The 18,323-nt window shown below is 42.8% G+C and overlaps 1 long non-coding RNA gene across 2 annotated transcripts in view; it reads left to right on the top strand.

Moving 5' to 3' along the window:
• LOC148116797 (uncharacterized) overlaps positions 1-18,323 on the top strand; it is a 98,158-nt gene that overhangs the window by 56,906 nt on the left and 22,929 nt on the right. The gene's annotated exons all lie outside the window — the stretch shown is intronic.

Genomic DNA, 18,323 nt, shown 5'->3' with positions numbered 1-18,323 from the left:
ACTTGTCTCACCATACTGATAATGTCATGGTCTCAGATTCTACTTTCTGCTCAGCAACAGCTGCTGCAGCGCAGCCTTCCTCTTCCAGAAAGGAGGTTTCTGCAACATTTACACCAACTGCTGCAGGTTTGCGGTAAGGTGAGCACTGCATTTCGGAATTACCTGCTGAGCTTAAACTATTAATAGTACAGACAGTCTCTCAGGCCATAGAGGATAAATTGCAAAATATCCCCAGGCCTGTAGCCCCTCCAGTGGAACCTTCTACCAGTCTACCCCAGGGTGTGCACTTAACAAGGGACCAGTCCTATTGGCAGGAGTCCCAATCACCCGATGAATCTTCTGATGGAGAGGATGCAAGAAAGGAGTCAAGGAGAGGCAGAATTATTGGAGGATGAGGGGTTAACCCCCGATGTGCCAGCCTTCTCCGGCCTTTTCCCTCCTGCAATCTTCAAATCAATTCTTCATAAGGCAGGAGTGACTGCAGGGATAAGATTTGATCCCACTCTAGTCTCAAAGGGTCCCAAGAGCCCCAGTGACCATCTCTTTTCTCAGCCAGCTATTGTACAGGAAGATGTTCCTGTCCCAGAATTATTTATAGATGTGGTGCAGCAACAATGGGAACAGCCAGGGTTGCTCCTGACTCCAAGCGGCCTTGACCATTGCTTTTACAATCTGGCATCAGAATTGGAGAACCAACTACAATTGCCCAAGGTAGATGCTCCAGTGGCATCACTTGTCTCACCCGCACTAGTCTCCAGCGACATAGCGGAAGGGCTTAAGCCAGACGATAAAAAAGTAGAATTGACATTGCTCAAGGTGCACCAATCTTCAGCCTAGGTGATAAAGGCCACATCAGCAGCCTCATTTTTTAATTGCACATCGCTGCTGTGGTTACAGCAGATGAAGCAGAGGGTTCCACACAACGAGACCAGGCTCCACCAGGACCTGAATAAGCTGATTGTTGCCATGCAATTCTCCATGGATGCAACCTTATCCACAGCTAAGTATGCTTTTAGATCCCTAGCCTCCTCCATAACATCGAGGAGGATGCTTTGGTTCTGCAATTGGCAAGTTTGGATGCCAAGTTCAAATGGCGACTGACCTCATCACACAACTGCAGATGGGAGGGGGCAGACATCGAAACTTTGAATCCAGGCTGCAATTGAAATTATGACAGACCCTCTCCTTAACTTCAAACAATTGCTAAGCGAATCATCGTAAATCAAGGATTACCTGTATGTACTTTTTACAAGGCATGCCCACATGGTGATGTTCTCTCTCAAGCTACCCAACAGAATGGCTGTTGTAGATCACTACAGAATGATGAGTCTCATGAATGAGTGCTAATAGAATAAACCTGCCCCACTTCCCCCAAGTGCAGGTCCATCTTGATTTTTGTCAACCCTATTCTTTAGGCCCACTGAAGAAGGAGGCTGAAGGTCTTAAACTTGAATAGCAAGAGAAGGGAGCTCTTCTTACAAACAGATTGTAAGTTTATTTAAAGCCACTTATATCCCACTAATTCTCCAATGTATTCCAATCAGGTTGTAGCACATAAATATTTAACTTTTAAAATACCTCTTATAAGGAGATAAGTAGGTTATAAGCAGGTTAAAAGATGATAAACAGGGCTAAACAATAGTACCTGAAGCTATAAATGCGTTTGGAGACACCTTCTTTGCTGCCTGCCAAGCTTACTATGTAGTTTCATTTTAGAGTCTCTTAATTAAAAATAAATTAAATGGAAAGATAGCATACTGAAATGCAAAGTGCACACCTCAACATTATTTTGAATAATGCTGCTATGGTCCCATAGGCTTCTTAGGAAATAAATGAGACTAGTAGCTGCAACCCAGTATTTTGTTCAGAAGTGTTTCTACCCCTTTTATTCCTCATGGGGAATAAAAGATTAAGAAAATTGAGATAGTATTCACATTGCTACAACTAGGAGGGTGGTAAATTTGCCTTAAATAATTTTTTTAATTGACTACACCACTATTTTATAGGTAGGTAGATTGGTTCCATAGTAGCTATTATCTGAAAAACCAAAAATTCGAGAATTGTAAAAAATGATTTCCAGAGTTTGCCATAGCCACCCATATAGCCATTTCTATATAAGAAAACATTCTTGCATGCTAAAGTTGACCTTAAGTGCATAGTGTCCATTAAATATGAATGGAATGTACCATATGCATATTTAGTATATTTTATGCAAATGATTGTATGGGTCTCACAACACAGTAAGATATGCTGTTTTGCTGTCCTTGCTGTGATATACCATTGCTTTCTTCCTAGGGCTCAGAGAGACTGACTGGTCTAAAGTCATCTAGCAGACTTCATGTCTAATAGAACGAATAGAATTCACAGTGTCATGGTTTCTAGCCTGGTGCATTTAACCACTACTCATTTAACCACTACTTTACCCAAACTGTTTCTCACCATATCCATAGCAGAATAGTATTAGAAAGAAAATGCTAATCATGGTAATGGCCAAGGCTCAATTTTTGTATCTCCAAAGCTACAATTTTGCCAAACATTATAAGGGAAACATTGTACTCGAAGTGGTGGCTGAGAAAATGGCCTTGAGGGACAGGAGGAAGCGCCACTACAAAGACAATAGTTAGATAAAAGAAACTTGAATGCAGAACAGAACTAACCTGAAAAAGCATCTCAGATAAAATCCTCCCGAGTTCTTACAAAGATAAGTGGGAGAGTGCATTTAGACTTGCAAGATGTCATTAAGAGTTGAGGTAGACTCAAAGGAGCCTTGACTTTATAAATGATATTTTTAGAAACTCCAGATATCTACTATTTGGGTTACAGCAAATCATAAATTGGTGTTGGTTACCACCTTTAAAGCGCTCCATGGCATAGGACCCGGGTACCTTCGAGACCGTCTTCTGCCACCAATAGCCTCCCACCGACCAGTCCGCTCCCACAGAGAGGGTCTCCTCAGGGTGCCATCGGCCAAGTTATGTCAGCTGGCGACACCCAGGGGGAGGGCCTTCTCTGTGGGAGCCCCAGCCCTGTGGAATGAACTGCCCCCAGAAATACGTAAGATCTCCGACCTCCGGGTGTTTCGCTGTGCACTGAAGACCCTGTTGTTCCGCCAGGCCGGGCTATCAACATAATAGTTTTAAATTGGGGTATTTTAAATTTCTGGGGTTTTAATTGAGCCAAATTTATTTAATTATTTTAAATTTTAATTGCTGTTTTGTCTTGTGTTTTTAAATAGGCTGTACACCGCCCTGAGTCCTTCGGGAGAAGGGCGGTATAGAAATAAAATTATTATTATTATTATTATTATTATTATTATTATTATTATTATTAATAATAATAATAATCTTATATAATAAATAACAATTGAGGAGCACAGAAGAAGAGAAATGGTGCCATGCATATTTGTTAATCAAGCCATTGAACTGTGAATTGAAACAACTGCCCCAAACCAGGAATCTGGGTTCTCCTGGACAAGAAGAATGTTTTTCTGTTTAGGTTAGACCTTACTTAAGGGGTAGTCAACTGCTGTAACATCAAACCACATATACTTGGCTTAGTTTATAGTTCATTGTGACATGGGAACCCAGAAAAATCAAGTTAACTTAGAAAACCATGGTTCAATTAAATATGGGTACACTTGTTATGCAAATATAATCATAGCCTTTCATGTGCATTCTTGTGTGTATGTTTTTGCTTATTCATCAGGCATGACTTGTATCTTTATCCTTTGGTCTTGACAGCTGCTTTGTTCTTGGCTCTAACATCTGGCATCTAGCTTGGTTTTGACTCCTGTTTGCTTCCTGGCTCAACTCCCCACTTTTAATTCCCAGCATCTGATTCACATTTGATGACTGCTTACAGCCAACTCGATTGAAAGGGGAAAAATGAATTAAACACCAATTTCCAGTCTATATTCCAGAACATCTCCACAACTTATAGTGGTGACATTTACTGTTTTCTGTGTAATGTAAAATAACACTGTCTTTTAAGGCCTAAATTAGGTAAAACTCATCATGACATGTGATTACTTCTGATTCAGAGAGAGAGAGGGAGGGAGGGAGGGAGGGAGGGAGGGAAAGAAAGAAATCTCTGCAGGAAATTACAATGAAAAGGAACTATATAAAGTAAACTTATTACTTAAAATCTCTTTTTATTTCTTACACACCTATAACATGAAAATATAAATACTATATAAGTAATCCTCAATTTACAATCAAAACTGGACCCAGAATCTCAGTCATTGAGCAAAGAGATTAAGCAAGATGTAACATAACCAGTTGAGGTTGTTGTGGTTGTTAAACAACTACATGGGTCATTAAATGGATGACTGGAAGAAGGGCCTCTCAGCCTTAGTCCTCATCTATATGTTTTAAGAAAAAGAACTACAACAGTTTATCTAACATGGTTTGAGAACCAATTTGGTTAATAGGTAATCTCCTTTAGCAACTGACTCAGACAAACAACCATATGCTGTTAAACAGTGATGGAAAAATATCTTTGTGACTAATATCTGCATCTACAATGTTCACAGAGTCTCTCTCAGTCATGTGTTCACTATTATATCCAGTTAGTATGTGTTGTCCAGTGCCTGACTCTTTTTCTCACACCACAGAATGGAGAGATTGCCTAAACAAGCTATCTGTCAACTTCCCAGTGTAGAGGCTCAAGACTGATGGTGAATTTTACCCATCCCACCCCCAAGCTCACCCTGGCCATCTGCTACAGTTATTCTACAATGTCATGAAAAAGGGGATATGTGTTTTACTTAAGACAGGCAAAATATTAGCATATAATAATATAAAAAAAGAGCCGTGGTGGCACAGTGATTAGAGTGCAGTACTGCAGGCTACTTCTGCTAATCACAGGCTGCCAGCAGTTTGGCAGATTGAATCTCACCAGGCTCAAGGTTGACTCAGCCTTCCATCCTTCCGAGTTGGGTAAAATGAGGATCCAGATTGTTGGGGGCAATATGCTGACTCTGTAAAACAGCTTAGAGAGGGATGTAAAGCTCTGTGAAGCGATATATAAGTCTAAGTGCTATTGCTATTGCGAAATGTAATAATAATATGTTTTACTAATGGAGGTTGATTACACATGGCTTAAAAATGGATATTTTCATAATCAATAAAATAATTTTAAACAAAAACTAAAAAAATACAACACCAAATAAAAATAATAAAATTCACACTTTTACTGTTGAGTACAAGTGTTAATTATAGCATTATTACTTATTAACTATGGTAATCACCTTGGAATAATTCTGCTGGTAGGAATGCAGAAACTAATTATCTTTTTGCAAGGATTATTCATCCATCGATGGTGTAGCAATTGAAAGGCACAAGGGAAAACAGTTGCTCAAAAAAAGTTCTAAAGGATGTTCCAACAAGTTTGTCAATTCTATATCATGTTTTCAGAAGTAAAAGAAAGACAATTCAAATATTTACAAAAGTTTTTCTGAGAATCTGTTAAAATGTGAACAGAGAAAGAAAAGGGGAAGGGAGAAAATCACTTTGTATCTCTGCATTTCACATCAGCAAGACTGCAAAGTATAATCACAGAGATACATCCATATAATCTAAATCTAAGATTCTGACTGATGTCCTCCAATCAAAATCCTAACCAGCAAAACAAACTTGCTTTGCTTTTTAAAATCAGACAAGGTTGATTAGATGCTGTTGCCTGGTAATTCACTTTTGAAATGGATCCATTAATTGGATAAAATATAACACGTAAGTTGCAAATAAATTCATTTTTATGAACAGGCAATCAAGATAGATCAGTATTAAATATAATAGCTTAATTTTAAATTAAAATGCACAGGACTGGACCATAAAGATGCTATGCTGAATAATCACTATATTTTCATTTTAAAGGTTTGTAACTTTAATAGTCTTCCATCAACGAAATTAGGGAGCATGGACTTCCTCTATTTTGTGCTAACAACTACTCAGTGAAGCAGATGAGGCTGAGAAAGAGACATTCTTCAGGTTATGGCCAAATGATTTTGACGACCAGAAATGGATTTGAACTCACTGACGATGGAGTTGATGATAATATTTACTGATTTGGCTTGTTTAAAAATGATTTATTAATATATCTGGATAGGATATTTTTGAAAGGTAGCCCTTCAGAATACAGTCATGATTATTGCAGCGTGCAAATTTAGATTCTTTTGTCCCAAACCATAAAGGGATAGATTGCATGGAAACGACATTAGTAGTTAAGTCTGAAGTGTTTGTCACTGGAAGCAGTCCTTTATATATGGTATCTTTCTGGAATGGCTCTGTGGCTAGGGATTTTGTTGTCCTGGTCCACTTCCTTTCCCTGAGACCATTATCAATCAGTATCAATTGGGAACAATAGATTCAACCCTTGCCTCTGCTTTATGGGGACTTCAAGGGTCAGTACTATCTCCACACCTGTTTGACCTGTTTTACATGATGGCACTGGGGAAGATCATCCGTCACCAAGGGGTGATATATCATCAGTATACTGATGATAGCCAGTTGTACATTTCTGCCCATAATGATTTAAGCGAATGCCACAACCACCCTCTCTTGGTGCCTGGAAACAGTTGAGGTCTGGATAGGGAGCAATAGGCTGAAACTGAACCCAAGCAAGATGGAGTGGCTTTGGGCTCAGAGTCCCTTGGTTCTTGGAAAATTATTGGTATCTCTGGTAGTGGATGGTATTGAACTGCCCCAAACAGATCTCATGTGTAATCTAGGATTCTTCTGGACTTGTGACTCCTGCTCAAGAAGGATGGCAATTGTGGCCAGAAGAGTCTTTGCACAATTTTGAATTGTGTGCCAGTTACAACTATTCCAAGATGAACATGCTCTTCTCACAGTTACCTATGTCCTGGTCACCTCCCATTTGGACTACTGTGATGTGCAATACATTGTGCTGCCCTATAAGAGTATCTGGAAACTTCAGTTGGTTCAAAATACAGCAACACAAACAGTTTTATGCAAGCCTAGATTTGTGAATGTGTTATCTCTTTTGTGAGAGCTGCATTAGTTCCCGATCTGTTTTCAGGTGCAATTCAACGTGCTGGTTATCACATTTAAAGCCCTAAATTATTTGGGACCAAGTTATTTGAAGCACACCTCCCCAATTACATCTACCAAGCCCACCTAGATGGGAAGGCAGTGCATGTTGCAGGTCCCATCCATTAGGGAGATACACCTGATGGGAGCAAGAAAAAGGGTTTTGTCAGTGATGACTCACTCCTTATGGAATATCATTCCCTGGAGATAAAATTGGTCCACATATTTGTTATGTAATTGTTACTTTTCTGGAAGGTCCTGAAAATGTGATTCTGTCACAGGGTCTGGTTGCCCCATGTTGATACAGAGTTGAACAAGTGGCTAGTGTGATTGTATCTCTTGCCATCATGAAGATGGGGTGAAATGGGGTATGGGTTTTATGCAGTGGTGAAATTCAAATTTTTTTACTACTGGTTCTGTGGCCGTGGCTTGGTGGGCGTGGTGTGGCTTGGCGGGCGTGGCTTGGTGGGCGAAGGATACTGCAAAATCTCCATTTCCACCCCACTCCAGGGGAAAGATACTGTAAAATCTCCATTCCCACTCCACTCCAGGGGAAGTATACTGCAAAATCCCATTCCCACCCCATTCTGGGACCAGCCAGAGGTGGTATTTGCTGGTTCTCCGAACTACTCAAAATTTCTGCTACCGGTTCTCCAGAACCTGTCAGAACCTGCTGGATTTCACTCCTGGTTTTATGCTGTGGATTTTTAATATTGTAAGCTGCCCAGAGTCACCATGTATGAGTTGGGCAGCCATATAAATTTGTTTAATAAATAATTTATGCCTAGATCAAGAAATACATCTAATAAGACAGAGATAAGTTGGGCTGAATTGGGGGAAGCAATGGCTGAGGGAAGGGTCTTCCAATAGTAAATGCATTTTTAAAAGTAAGAAAGAACTGAGAGGTTATTTAATCTATGCTTTGAAAACTTTCTTTTTCTGATTTCTGCAAAAAATAGTTTTTTCCCTTTCCTGCTGGTTCTTTTATTGTTTGATCAATTAGCAATTCTAACTGAATATAATTAATGGTTGTCTTCATACAATGTGCTAAACTAAGCAAATCTATTTTGTAAAGCATGCTTTGTGGCTGAAAACCAGACAACATTGATTTATTCAGAGAACTGTGATTATATAAATCTTGACTTAGTATGACGTGTTAAGCCAGCCATTGTATAACATCAGGATGCTTTTGAGTGTCAATTATGGTCAGAGATAAAAAATATTATTTTAAACCCTAGGATAGTTTACTTATTTTTTAATTGTATCTGTTCCTTAGAATATCTTATGTGTTTATCTGCCAGTTTCAATCAGTATCTTTCTATTTTTCTATGTTCAGTAGAAAGACAACAACAAAAAAAAAGCTCATAGAAAACAATTCCCATCTTTTTTCCCAATAACTTTTGAACATCAGTTGAAATTCATATAAAGTACTGAACTTTAATCCACATGTAAGTTGACAAAAAAACTCAAAAAGGTCTCTTTCATACAACATTTTAAACCGGTATTTGGTTTTTTTGCTTACAAGTTAGAAGTAGCTAGTCATTGTTGACTGGAAACTGTAATATATTGTTAAGGTAATGATTTAATAGCTGAACAGCTGCTGTAAGGCTGTAATACTGAAATGATGCAATGAGAATGAGTCAGCAGGCTTATTTAACTGTTATCACTTTAAATATATAAATATAAATAAATAAATAACTTTATTGTCATTGTACGTGTATACACAGTATACCCATAGAACGAAATTCACTTAACACCCAAAGACCAGGTCCAACACACATAACAATCCCCAAACATACTCCACCCACAATTCCCCACCCCTAAACCACCCAAACATCCACATAACAGACCAAGTAATACTGTCTAACAGTTCACTGATGGTGGCCTTTTAGTTCATTATCGAGTGCAATTATAGCTCTGAGATAAAAACTATTCAGAAAACATGTGATCTGAGTTTTAATTGTTCTGTATCTTCTGCCAGAAGACAACAGCCCAAAAAGATTGTAAAAAGGATAGGAAGAGTCTCTGAGAATGTTATGCAACTTTTAAGAGGCTGTATATATAAGAGATGCCCTGTGAGGGTGTCCTCTCTCTCCGTGTGTGCTTCCGTGCTGTAGTTGATGATTGATTGCCTGACTTTGCCTAGTACGTGTATGTATATATTCCTTGTAGATAAACTACTATTTGAAAGACAAACCTCTGTTTACTGTATTTTGCTCCTGGGTTGTCTCAAAATAGTCACACTGTGGGCACTCTGACATATATAGTTTAGCATACTGTGTTAATCAGTTCAGTAATTATGCTTAAGCTAATCATAGCTTAATGTGATATGTGAACCCATCTCATTCTGGTCACTTTTCCATGAAGTTGCTGGGAGGAAAAAGACCTATCAAGATGATTTTTTAAAAAAAATAAATTTTATTAAGCTTTCCAAGTTAAAATCAACATAAGACAAAAACATTGATTATACATAAAAACAAAAACCATACATTCCCCTCCCTCCCTCCCTCCCCCATTCATAACACTAAACATACAGACATGTCTATCCCTGCAGATAATATTCCTGCCCTCATTAATAAATAATTATGCCCACAACACAGAATAAAGTAAATAATCCTCAAATATGGTTTTCATACAATTATCTTTCAATCTAGATAAGTATATCTCTCTTCATATTGATTTAGGCCCTCACTTCATCTCAATCCTTTTATTTAACCACTGATACCAATTGTCCCAACTTTGAAAAAATTCAGAATCCTCTTTTTCTTTCAACCTATACATCATTCTGTCCGCTTCTGCACACTCTAATACTTTATTTATAATTTGGGCACTAGCCGGTATCTCTTTTTCTTTCCACTGTTGGGTGAACACTATTCTAGCTGCGACTAAAATATATAGAGTGAGATACCATTTTTTTCTTACTCAGCCCCTCTGGGCGAATACCTAGTAAATATATCTCAGGTTTCCATTGGAGGTCCACATTAGTAATTTCCTTAATCCATTTCCTAATCCTTTTCCAATACCTCTTTGCCATTATGCAAGTCCACCATTGATGGAAATACGTACCTCTGGTTTTCCCACATTTCCAACGTAACTCTGATGCACCCGGAAACATTTTAGCAATTCTTGCTGGTGGGAGATGCCACCTATAGAACATTTTATATGCATTTTCCTTGAAAGATGTTGCCGTAGTCATTTTAATATATTCCCCCCATATTTGTTGCCATTTTTCTAAAGGAATCAAGAACCCAAAATTCCTCTCCAGGCAATCATAGTGTCTTTTACAACCTCCTCTCCTATCATTCGCTCAAGCAATTGTGCATACATTTTGGTTATGTATTTATGGTCCTCTCCCATTAATATTTTATCAAAACTCTGTTCCATCATATGTATCCCATAATTATCTCTATCCTTCCTGTAACGAGATTGAACTGTAGCATAGGTCCACCAATCTAGCCTAATTCCTTTATCAGCCAAATCTTCCCTAGATCTTAATATCCCTTGGGCATCCACAGGCTCTTTATATCTATAAATATTATCCTGTTTAAGAGTTGTTGGATATATCGTCGCTTCTGTTGCTGAGAACCAGGTTGGGATCTTGGTATAAAATTTTCCTCTAATTATGTCCCAGGTTTCCAGCAATATTCGCCTTAAATAATGTCTCTTAAAATACTTAATACTGTTGAGCTTTCTCTCTCCATAACAGTGCGTGCCAACCGTGTTGTAGGTCGTGTTCTTCTAAATCTAATAAAGACCTCCTCTATCAGGATGAATTTATTCATATAATGCCATTTTTGGAAGTCATTATAGCTCCTGATTTCCAATATGAGTTGAACTGTAACTCATCACTTAAAAGTCACATCTCTTAAGTTTCCAACTTCAGAAGTTCAGTTGAACTTCAGTATTTCCAATGGGAGCCACTATGAAATAGTACCATATAAGACACTCCGGACTATAAGACACACCTATCTTTTTTGGGGAGGAAAACAAGAAAAAAAATCTGTCTCTGTCTCCCAGCAATTTGCCTCCTTGCATCAAACAGCAAACAGCCTGCTTTAGTTTCGTTTTCAGCACAGCCTGATTAGCACAAGAAAAAAAAAAAATCTGCCTCCCAGCAATTTGCCTCCTTGCAGCAAGCAGGCAATGGCAATCCCTGCAGCCTGAAACCGCTGAGGGTCAGGAGGCCGATCCAACCGACTTGGATCCAATCAGCTGCTTGTGCTAATCAGGCTGTGGTGAAGCTGAAACAGGCTGTTTGCTGCTTGCTGCAAGGAGGCAGAGGCCAAAGGGTGGGGGCTGGCGGGTGGGCAGAGATACATTCGGTGTATAAGACGTACCCAAATTTTCACCTTGTTTTAGGGGGGAAAGTGCATCTTATATTCTGAAAAATATGGTAATTACATTCTGCATAAACTTGCAACTTACCTTTCATCCTTTATAAGAGAAAAATTAGTCTAATTAACAAATTGTATATTATTCATGACATGTAATATTATACATCTCACTTATACATGCGTAATATATATACATAAAGTATTTAAAACATGCATCTTAGAACAGATAATAATTGTAAAACTGGATATATAATACAATTGTTTGGGTCATTTGGAGAAAGGAAGAATCATTTCCAGTGGTATTCTTGGCCTTTATTACATAGGAGTTAAAATTTCTACAGGCAAGAAAATCTGAGTTCACTTACTGTAAATTGACCTACTGGCCTACACCCACAGCAGATCAATGCCACAAGTAAGGTTGTTTATATAGCTATTTTGAGGAGCTCAGGAACTAGTATATTAATATACTGTAACATACGCATGTATCATATGTCAACATTGAGATGAATCTGCTTATTTTCCATATATTACACAGTAACTTTCTTCAAGTCTGGCTTTATATGAAGATATTTGATCTAGTTTATATGTGACTTTAATTCAAAGTCACATATAAATTAAATGCAATTCAGCTTTGAATCATTCCCTGTAAAATAAATTCAGTATTATTTGGTGACTTGAAACCGAAATAATTCATTTATTAGGCTCTTCCTTTGCTTGAATTTAGGTAGTCTTCTCACCCATATCCAAAATAATTGTACAACAGCAGACTTCAAGTCTCTGTGAGTAAGATGGGTGGCATCCAAATTTGACAAATAAATAAAGGAATAAACCTTGAGGTTTGCAGAATGGGAAAAAATTAACATAAACACACACACGCAAAAAAACAACAACAAAACAAACAAACAAACAAAAAAAACAACCTCTTCCCCACCAAAATATTTTGGGAAATGAAAAATGTAACAGATCCCTTTTTTTTTTTCCCTCTGGCAACTCTGACATTTGCAAAAATGAAATCCCAAGACAGTTTGTTATCCCTGATGGTGTTTTGCTGATGTGCAATAATGAGTCTCAGAGTGGCTGAAGAGATGGCTGTATCATTTGTGTCATGGGAATAGGAGCAGTGTTATGGTTGAAATTACCTATGGATGGAGAGGATGTTTTCACATTGTCTTGTCATACTGTGATTTTTTAAAAATCAGATTAGTGCATTGTGTGAATCCAGCCAAATGTGATTTCTTCAAATACAGCAGAACATGCTGTAAAAGCCTATTATATGAACACTATAGTCTGTGTAGCAATAACCCTACACTGTTGATCATTATTAAATCTAAAACTTTGATCAAGAGAGCTAACTAGGAATTAGTTGCAGTAATGTCAATAGTTTTTTTTTTTATGTAGTTTTCCTAGGATCTACTTATAAAGTCCTCAATATGTTGTTGCATCACATTCTCACATTGTTTTATGTTTGTGTGAATGGTCAAAACACTAGAAAAAACAGCAAATAGATGAGCCCTCTACTGGGCAAAATATAAAATACTTCTGCACACACTGTCAGTTTTATAATAAAGTATAATCCATATTTCAGGAAGCAGCTTCTCTGTTACTATTACTTTTAAGGTTAATTTGCATTTTCCTGAGCACTGCTCCCATCATCCATAGCTGGGTTTATTCCTCAGATCTTGACAACAACTGAGTGAGAGCTGAATTCCATTCTGTGGCTTAGCCACGCCCCCAATCCCATGAGGCCCCAGTCTTCACTCAGTTGCTGACAAGAACTGTAGTGCTTTTCTGAGCTCTGAGATATTTTCTAGGTTTTCCTCTCCTTTTTTCTTTAAATTCGTTTAGGCTTTGTGTTATTTTTGATAACTTTTTTCTTCGGTGGAGTCAGGAAGATCTCTGTTACGGCGCGAAGGGCGTGCTAGAGGCTCCTGGCCGCCCGCGCGTCAGCTCTCTGCTCCTTCAGCTACCGCTGGTCTCCTTTCCCTTCGGAGCTGGGTCTTTCTATTTCTGGCAGCCACCCGTTGAAGGACCCTCGGGCCTTCATTAGGGGATTTTCTTACATCGCCTATTTCATCTGATCGGCTAGTTGAAGTTCCGCATTCATGGCGGACTCTCCCCTCTCCTCCGATTTGGAGCTTGAGCCGAGCCTGCCTCGCAAGCATGTCAGCAGCTCCAAAAAGGCTTCCAGGCAGCGGTCGGATCACTCCAGCCGCAAGTCCCATAAAGCGAAGATGACACCGGCCCTAGACAAAGATGCATTAAGGCAACATGAGGCCCTGGAGCGTCAATGCGCCAAAGCACAGAAGGCAGCAGCATCTACCCTGGGCTTGGACACCGCTCCTGCACAGTCCGTCTGCCCTAAATCAGAGGCTGCCGACTGTAGACCTCTTCCTGTGGTTCTGCCGGTCAAAGAACCTGCTACCTCCAGACACCCATTGTTTCTATCTAAGGGTGTGTCAGTTTCATTGCCCGATGTGTTGGAGGTTGGCTCCCTCACCTCGCAACGCTGCTTGCCGACTGCCACTTTCACCCCAACGGCTGCGGGCCTCCGCGCTCCAGAGGGGTCACTGCCTGTCCCTCAACTGGATCTACAGGCTGTGTTTTCTTCGTCCTTCTCTTCTCTGCTTGCAGCTGGGTTACAGCAGGCTGCACAGATTCCTCTTCAAGCCCTGGCCGGACAAGAGTCGCATGTGCAGTCATCTCATCTGCCAGCTTCCCACGGGCAAGTGGATTCGTCTGAGGATTTGGATCACGCTGAGGACCGCCAGGAGGATCTGGAATTCTTGGAGGACGAGGGCCTCTTACCTGACTCCCCGTCCTTTATGGGGTTGTTCCGCCCTGCCTTATTCAAATCACTCCTTCATAAAGCTCATTTGGCGACCAATATGGGGGTACCAGGTGAAGCATCGCAGGCGTCGGTGGGGCCCCACGATGCCCTTTTCAAAGTATCAAAGCCAGATAAGGACTTCATTCCCTGCCCTCAGCTTTTCTCTGATGTGATACAGACTCCCTAGAGCCAGCCTGGCTCCTTGACTACACCCAGCAGCCAGGATAAGAAGCTCTACTGTTCTGCCCCCGAACTAGAGAACCTTCTGGTGCTCCCTTCGGTGGATCAACCTGTTGCTGCTCTGGCTTCCACATCGGTGATCTCCACGGATTCGTTGGATGGCCTCAAGGCAGAGGACAAACGGGCAGAATTAGCCTTACGTAAATCGCACCAAGCGGTTGCTTGGGCGATTAGAACAGCAACAGCCACGTCCTTTTTCAATTGGGCGTCCCTCATCTGGCTGAGACAACTGCAAGAGAGGCTTCCTCCTGATGATACCAGGCTGCATCAGGACATAAACAAAATCATGGCAGCCACTGAATACTCTGCAGATGCCTCTTTGAACTCTGTCGAATTCGCCTCTAGGGCGCTTGCGTCCACTGTCACATCCAGGAAGCTGTTCTGGCTTCGCAATTGGAGGGCGGACCTCAAGGCGAAATGGAAGTTGGCTGCGGCACCGTATATGGCGCCTTCCCTGTTTGATGCAGCTTTAGATCCAGTCCTCATTGAGGATAAGAGGAAGGTGCTTCCATCTTCGTACCGTCGCCCGGACCGCCGATACACTCCATAATCGCAACGGCAGCCCTTTCAACCCAGCTCAGGACCCAGCGGGTCCTCTTCGCAGCGATCCATGTTTCAGGGAGGTGACCGTTATCACGACAGGCGCCAGTTCCAGGACCGTGGCAGAAACCAACAGGCTGCCAAGAGGCATTTCCGGGGCTCCGGATACAAGCCAGCCCGGAGGGGCAAGTGACTCTTGGACTCCGGGTCCCATCGGGGGGAGACTCCGTCTTTTCCACCAGCAGTGGGCCCGGTCGACTTCGGACTCGTGGGTGCAGCGCACTATCTCATTGGGTCTCTCCCTTGAGTTCACTGGACCACCTCCCAGTCGTTTTCTTAGCTGCCTGGTCCCTGCTTCCCCAGAACTCAATTGCCTCATGGAGGCGGAGATTTCCCATCTGTTAGAAATCAGGGCCATTGCATGGGTTCCTCCGAACCAGCACCGGACCAGTTTCTATTCGGTACTCTTTCTCGTGCCCAAGACCTCGGGGGGCTGGAGGGGCATCCTGAACTTGAAACACCTGAATCTGTCGGTTCGTTACCGCAGATTCAAGATGCACTCCCTTCATTCGATACTAGCAGGTGTGCGGCGAGGAGATCTACTTCAGTCGGTCGACCTTTGGGAGGCTTACTTACATGTCCCGATTCATCCCGATCACTGGAGGTTCCTGCGGTTCGAGTTTGCGAGTCAGCACTTTCAGTATTGTGTGATGCCCTTCGGGCTCTCGTCAGCGCCCCGCACCTTTACCAAACTGGTGGCGATGGTCACAGCGACACTTCGGCCCCTTGCAGTCCGAGTTCTATCTTACCTCGACGACATCTTGGTTCTCTCGTCATCTCCGCACCAAGCGACCAGGGACATGGACCTCGTTCTGCAAGCCTTCCAGGCTCACAGCTTCACGATCAACTTCGAGAAAAGCCACCTGATTCCATCCGCCCACCTCCTTCACTTGGGGGCAGTTATAGACTCGGTCAGGGGCCAGGTGTTTTTGTCTCCGGACAGGGTACAGAGCATTGTCAAGTTGATTCATCTGGTCCTGGCACGGGAGAGGGTCCCCCTGTCGCATCTCTCGTGTCTACTCAGGAAGATAGTGTCGTGCTACAACATTGTTCCGTGGGCACGCAGACACTCCCGCTCTCTTCAGTGATTCTTGCTCCCCTTCCAACGTGCGGGCAGATCCAACTCGACCCAAGAGGTATTCCTACTTCCCCAAGTCCACATTTCTCTTCGTTGGTGGACTTCTCCGTCTCTCCTCAAGGGGTGCGATTTAATGGAACTGGACAGGCTTGTCCTCACGTTGGATGCCAGTCTCCACGGATGGGGGGGCGCATCTCCTCAACCTGGTGGCGTAGGGCCGGTGGTCGGAGGTAGAACATCGCAACAGTATCAATCTTCTAGAACTTTGAGTGATCAGGCTTGCTCTTCTTCAGTTCCAGTCGGCGGTGGAGGGTCATCACATCCTTGTCCTCATGGAAAATATCTCTGCCAAAGCTCACGTGAACCGGGAAGGGGGGCACACGGTCACGGGCCTTGATGTTCAAAGCAGAAGTGTTGTTCAGTTGGGCGGAGCGGCATCTCCGTTCGATAAAAGCGGATCACATCTCGGGAACAGCCAATGTACAAGCAGACTGGCTCAGTCGCGAGACGATAGATCCAGCAGAATGGCAGCTCCATCCCCTTCTGTTTCAGGAGATCATCTCTCATTTCGGGACTCCGGTGATAGATCTGTTCGCGACCCAAGCCAATGCTCAGCTTCCACGCTTTGTTTCCCGTTACCCGACTCCTTTGGCGGAGGATCACGATGCCCTTCGATGCCGTTGGCCCAGTGGCCTTCTGTATGCGTTCCCTCTGATACCGCTCCTGCCCCATCTCGTTCGGAAGTTGCTGGCCAAGAAGGCAGACCTGCTTCTAGTTGTGCCCAACTGGTCTCGACAGCCATGGTATGCCGATCTCGTCGCATTGTCCGTATCTGACCCGTGGGTTATTCCACCTCACCGAGTATCCCTTTGCCAAGGGGCCGTTTGTCATCCAGAGCCTCAGTAGCTCCAGTTGGCCGTCTGGCATTTGAACGGGTCATCCTGAAGAAGGACAATTTGTCCGAGGGCGTCATCAGTACCATCCAGGCAGCTAGACACCCTTCTACTTCGTGGAAAGCTTTCTGCCTCTGGTGCTCTGGTCACCATGTTGACCCCACTTCCGTGACAGTTCACGATATCCTTGAATTTCTCCAGGCTGGTCTTGTCTAAAGTCTAGCCCCTGCAACGTTGCGGCGTTAGACGGCGGGCCTGTCTAGTCTACGGTGATTATGTGTGCACCTTACCGCTCCCTCTCTCAACATCCGTGCATCCGGGACTTTCTGCATGGCGCCAAAAATCTGCGCCCAACCGTGGTGCACCATTATCCATAGTGGGATCTGCCCCTGGTTTTGCGAGCCCTGACATCCTCCCCCTTCAAACCGATGGGGTTTATTGCACTCAAGTACCTCTCCTTGAAGGCCTCCTTCAAGGCCTTCCTCCTGGCTGTCACCTCTGCCAGGAGGGTTTCGGAACTTGCTGCTCTGTCGGTTCGGGAGGACCTTTGCATCTTCAGGGATAGCATGGTGGTTTTGCGCATGGACCCGTCCTTCACCCCTAAGGTGAATTCCCTCTTTCACCGGGCCCAGGAGATCATTCTTCTGGACTTTTGCCCGTCACCAAAAGACCACCGGGAGAAACGCTGGCACACTCTTGATCTGCGTCACGCCCTCCGTCACTACATCAAACGGACTGCTAGCTTTCGCAAGACTGAGGCTCTCCTCGTCTCTTTCAATCCGGTTTCGATGGGCCTGAAGATATCGTCTTCCACGGTGGGTAGGTGGATCAAGGCCTGTATTGCCTTAGCATATGATTTGAACTCCAGGCCACTCCCTGGCAGAATTTTGCCGCACTCCACACATAGTGCAGCCACCACTGCGGCCTGGGCGACTCAGGCGTCAGTTGAGGACATTTGCCGGGCGGCGACCTAGTCATCATTGACGCCGTTCATTCAGCACTACAAGATAGACTCGTACACCTCGGCGGAGGCCTCGTTTAGCTGACGAGTTCTACAGAGTGTTCTTATAGACAGGGATGCTGGGGGCAGTCAGCCTCCCACCCTTGGGTTTTAAGCTTGGGTATATCCCAGCTATGGATGGTGGGAGCAGCGCTCAGGAAAACGGATGTTGGCTTACCTGAACGTCCATTTTCTGGGCGCTGCGACCACCATCCATCCCCTCCCCTTTTGGATCTGGCTTCCTGCCCTGTTTTTCCATTTGGAGGCTGTGTTGTTGTTAATGACTTTACCGTTGATGTTTC

This window comes from Pantherophis guttatus, chromosome 1 (genome assembly GCF_059756535.1).
Source record: "Pantherophis guttatus breed Tessera chromosome 1, ASM5975653v1, whole genome shotgun sequence".
Lineage (NCBI taxonomy): Eukaryota > Metazoa > Chordata > Lepidosauria > Squamata > Colubridae > Pantherophis > Pantherophis guttatus.
This window is presented reverse-complemented; position numbering and strand designations above follow the sequence as displayed.